The 5,432-nt window shown below is 42.3% G+C and overlaps 1 pseudogene across 1 annotated transcript; it reads right to left on the bottom strand.

The window, feature by feature from the left end:
• Positions 1–4,074: 4,074 nt before the first annotated feature.
• Positions 4,075–4,680, bottom strand: LOC105825374 (annotated as a pseudogene). Its single transcript, XR_001138259.1, has one exon. The product of XR_001138259.1 is annotated as an OCIA domain-containing protein 2 pseudogene (transcript).
• Positions 4,681–5,432: the final 752 nt, after the last annotated feature.

The following is a 5,432-nucleotide window of genomic DNA, read 5'->3' as shown; positions in this document are numbered from 1 at the left end:
CACACTCCTGGGCTCAAGTGATCCTTCTGCCTCAGCCTCCCGAGTAGCTGGGACTACAGGCATGCGCCACCATGCCCGGCTAATTTTTTCTATATATTTTTAGTTGTCCGATTAATTTCTTTCTATTTTTAGTAGAGACGGGGTCTCGCTCTTGCTCAGGCTAGTTTCGAACTCCTGAGCTCAAACAATCCGCCCGCCTCGGCCTCCCAGAGTGCTAGGACTACAGGCGTGAGCCACCGCGCCCGGCCTAAATATATCTTTTTGTATGTGGCTATCCAATTGCCCTAGCACCATTTGTTGAAAAGACTATCCTTTCCCTATTGAATTGCCTGGCACCTTTGTTGAAAATCAATTAAGCATAAATTTAAGTGTCTTTAATATGTTAATGTATGTTGTGAATCTCCAACAGGGAGGATATAAGATGTTTCCCCAAATGTTTTTAACAAAGAATCTCACCTTTTTTTTTGTTTTTAAATACCAACTTTCATACAGGTTCTCACTGCTATCCACAGAACAAGCTTTAGGGAAGCTAAATTGTTCTCATGCTTCTCTAAATTGTTCAGGGCTCTAACTTTTATTTGCAACTTTGTTTTAGATGCTAGGAGGCTGACTGTTGTATTTGAACTGCAAAACCAAAGACATAATTTCTACTGATGTGCTTATTACAAAGATATCTCACTATGCAGTATGGAAGAGCAGTTGAAAGCATTTGTTACAGAGTCCAGAAATAAACAGGGAGTTTTCTTACAGGCATAATGGATGAAACTTTGGAAATTTGGAGAATTTTACAATTGTGTTTTTTACCTTTTTAGGGCACTGCATGTAACTTGATCGTGATATATGACTAGCGTAAACATCGGTAGTCTAACAGTCAAAGAAGACCTGTTTGCATACACTTTATCCTACACACACACACATATAGTATATACACACATAACTACATGCACACTGGAGGGTTTCTTTTCCTTTTTAAAACTAGATTTTTGCCTTAATGCTCTTATTTAACAAAATATAATGCAAAATGTTGGATAATTGCTTAAACTTGACCTTGTCAAAATAGCAATGCTATCACTTAGCATTGTATTAGTACAACAAACAAAAGAGCTCAGTACAAAAATAAAAGGGGAAAAAGTAAAATTAGTGTCTCCTTATCATCTTGTATTTATCTGCAGAACAACAATAGGTAAAAGTCAATGATGAGAGAAAACAATGTACAAATACTTGCACGGAAGAATGCATCGTCATAAATCTAGAGAAGGAGGCCGCAAGCGCTGCTGAGTCAGTCCTCAGCGCGCAGAGCCTGGGGATGATCGCTGACCAACGACAGGCGGACCGCCCCAGCGAACCGCTCGGCTTCTAGAAACCCTCAGAAAATGACAGTGTAAGCCAAGCACACAGGTACTTTAGCAAAGCCTTCCGAAGTACATTCAGTTACCCTAAAGACATGTTGATTTTCTATCCAGGCCTCCTTCTCCTAGTGATTTAGCGTTACTTTTTTAACACATTAACTGCCACGTGAATTGTATTTAACTCACGCTAGTTTTGAGCCCAGGGCCTAGTGAAGCATATGCAACTGCAGTTGGTTCGCGAAAATCTTATCTGTTGATGTTCTTACTGTTACCATTAATACTGACAATTTAATTGCATACATCTCACGCACAGAAAACAATAAAAATAAATTTTTCATTATATTAGAAAGGATTGTTTTGTTTTAGAAGTTTTTATTCTATGTTCCTAATAAAACACCGAGGCCCCAAGGGAAAAAATTTGTTTCTAGTGTGGCAGTCAATGTGTTAAAAGCGTAATATTCTCAGATGGCATTATCTCACCTTACATATGAGAAGTGATTGCATACAGAAGTTTCCTAATGGGTAATAACAGTATTGGGGACGGGGGTATTCTATTATGCCAAACAAAATTTGAAGTCGAAAATATATTTTCTTGCAAAACTTAAGTTTTATTTAGAACAGGATGCAGCATATAAAACGGCCCCTGCCTTGGTGCACTCCCTCTGGTTTTGAGGCTTCATAGCTCTTGTCCATTTCCATTCCCACTATCCTTTTTAAGTAACTTCAGTGTTAATCTTAGTTTAAATCTCAAATCCTTTTCATAAATGGATTTTAGTAATTAGCTCATTTAGGAAAATTGCCTCGTATTTTGCTCTTTCATTTGTTACCTGAAACCACGCTCGATATTTGCTCAGCGCGTCAAGACCTCCCCCACCCCCAGGCTACTTGGAAACTTCCAGGCTACTTCCTTAGGGGGGCCGTTTAGGTTTTTGTTTTTAGAGGCCTTTCGTTTGCCTTGGCCGGCGTACGCGTTCTCATTTTTTCCCCTGTGGCACGCAGTGGTTACCTACAAAGCGCGGTCGCAGGAGGACAGGCGCTGCGCGAGGCGGGTGCCGCGTTACACAGTGACAGCTCTGCCCTGCGCGACCTTGCGGCCGGGCGCGGGGGCGGCCGCCCATGCGGGCTTGCTCTGGGGCTCCGGGCCTTGCGGAGCGGTGGGGGCGGGATGGGGGAGGCTGGATCGCACCCCAACAGCGGGGCATCCGTGTTCCTGCCCATTGGGGAAATCTCATTTCAGCCGAGCCCTCCAGTTCTGCTACAGGAGAAAGGAAAATCCGGCTCCCGTCTGCGCAGCAGGGCAGTTTCAGGACGGTCGCGCAGGTCGATCCCGCAGAGCCCCGTGCAAACAGGAAGCGACTCCCCTGAAAAAGAGATGAGGGGCAGGAATTTGCATTTCTCTCCTAGGACTATCAAAGTCTGGGAGAGTTTCCTCCCTGAAGTCAGCTGTCCTAAACTGAACTAAGAACGCTACCTTTCCAGGACTCCCGTGGAGCGGGTTCCCCTGGAGGGGCCAAAGTTGGATAAAATGGGAAGAAGGCTCCGGTGAGGGATGGGAATTACTCTGTCACACACCTGGCTAAGATTTTTAGGAGAGTAAAGACGGATTGGAAATTAACATATTTGCAGGCAGGTACTAATCCGTAAAAGGCAGGGAGTTCTTATTCTGCAACGTAGGGTCAATCAGTCATTACCACATCAGTTGATCCTTGTGTTATCTTTATAAAGCTCTGATGTAAAGAACTCCTATAGTGTTGTTACACATGAATGTCTGGGCTGATGGAACTCCCACCTCCCATTAAATAACCGTCAGACTGTTTTTCAGTCTGTTTATCTCAATGCTGCACATTGAACGTACATTAACAAATACCATCATCGAATGAGGACACGGGGTAAACAATGCTCAGCAAATCTGCAAATTCCGGTTCGTTGACAATATATTCCTACTTAATTACTTGCACTCATCGTGTCTCCATTCCTTCTGTTTACTTTGCAAAGAGAAAAGCCCTTTGAACCCAAACATTTATCGACCCCAGTTCCAGACAAGTCACAGAATTTGCCAGAGGGAAGGCAAATCTTTCAGCATCTGCTTCTAGCATAGGTAGAACTGCAAAAAATAGGCAATTTTCCCTACGCAGTGAAAAGATTTGATTTGAAAACATCCTCACGTAGCCATTCAAAGTACAAATATATTTACCAAATTGAATGTTATTTTTGCACTGTTTACACCACTGCTTCCCTCCTGTAGAGTGACTTTAATTATCTTAAATAAGTTTATACATTTAAATGAAAAGGAGGAGAGGAATAATAATTGTGAAATGAACAGAAATAGAGGCCTGTATCCTGAAAGGGTCCTATTACTCTGGGAAATTTTGCAGAGGGTGGTGAGATTAAGTTAAAGCAAGAACGGTTCCCATGCTAAGTTAATTTACACTATGTCTTTTATTTTCTTAGATTCTTTTGGACCGGACAAATTTATAACTGATTTCTTGATATTCCTTGCAAATTATAATTTATTTTTTAACTTTAAAATTTTTTATTTTTTAGAGGTTGGGGAATATATGTCTTGCTATGTTGCCCAGGCTGATTTCAAACTCCTAGCCTCAAGCCATACTCTGACTTCAGCCTCCCCAGTAGCAGGGACTATAGGCATGTGCCACTGTTGTTTAACTTTTAAAATTGTGGATAGAAACCCATCTACTGATTAGAAAATAAAGTTCTTTTTCTCTTCCACTATAAGTATTTTAAAGTACGCTTGAAATTTTAAACTTATACAAATTCAGAGGTTTAAAAACTTCAAAAGCCACAGACACAGAGTTAAGGAAGCCGAAGGCTGTGAACCTCCTTTCTCACTTAATCCATGCTTTATTTTGCATTCCTCACAGGTAAGCAGGCAGCCCCTGTTATGCTCTGGACCCAAACCAGCTCCATGGAGCTGATCTCCAAAGAAATGGAATTTACTCTGGCACACTCTTATGTATGATATCTTTCCAAGGCCAAATCCCAAGATACCAGCAAGTGCAACTTTAGGCAACGATCCAAATCTTGGATTAGCTGCTAAATAACCTTGGTGGACTAGTCCTGGGTGACAAGCAGGCTTACAAGAGAAAAAGGCAAACCTCTCTTCCGGAAACTTTCTTCTTGACATTCTTGCATAATCTTTGAAACCTCTCCTTTGTGGAAGTGCAGTTTTGATTTTGGACAAAACAACAGGTTCTGCTTTCTTGGTGGTGGCAGGTGGGGACCTTTAGCTTGGTCTCCACGAGTAGACATGGAGGCATGATGACTTCGTGCTTGGTATTCTTATAGTTGAGCGTGCTCTGCCCACTCCTTGCTCTTGTGTTGAGTGCCTGTTACATATATAAGGGTAAGACAAAAATCACTGCTGAAGGAACTCACAGTCTGTGGGGATTGGGGGTCACCTCCGAGGCCCTGACACTGACCCTGCCAAGCCTAGCTCCTTTATGTGTACATAATTTTATTATCACGTACAGTCTCTCTGAACCAGCTCTTAACCTCAACATTGTACTGTTTTAGGGAAATATCACACCTTTCCTATCCAAGGAACTTAAGTTTATCCCAAAGAATAGTAAATAGATTTTGAAGCTCCCCAAGTGTTTGTTTTGCACAGTAAACTAAAAAGATCTCTCCTGTTTGAGAAACTGGAGTGGATTAAAGATGACTGCAAATTCTTTGTCCTCCCCCCAGGTGGAATTTATTTCCTCTCTCTTTGAATACAGGTTGGCTTTGGGACAGCTTAATGAATAGAAGGTGGCAGAGGTGGTACTGTGCCAGCTCCAGGCCTATGCCTTAAGAAGTTCTGGAGGTTTCCATTCTCCGTCTTTTTTGGGACCCCCAAACTACCACACAGAGAGACCATGTGCCCTGCATGGAGAGGGAGGTGGCTTGGCCTGCCCGCCTCCTGGTACAGCCTCCAGATACCTCTAGCTCCAGCCACCCTTTGAAAAACACCAAGTGAGACCAGAACTGCTGGCTGAGCTATCAATCCACAGAAGCTGGAAAGCAAAGTGGTTGTTGTTTTAAGGCACTAAATTTGGGAAAATTTGTTACATAGCAATAAATAAT

This window comes from Propithecus coquereli, unplaced genomic scaffold (genome assembly GCF_000956105.1).
Source record: "Propithecus coquereli isolate 6110/MARCELLA unplaced genomic scaffold, Pcoq_1.0 Scaffold8, whole genome shotgun sequence".
Lineage (NCBI taxonomy): Eukaryota > Metazoa > Chordata > Mammalia > Primates > Indriidae > Propithecus > Propithecus coquereli.
This window is presented reverse-complemented; position numbering and strand designations above follow the sequence as displayed.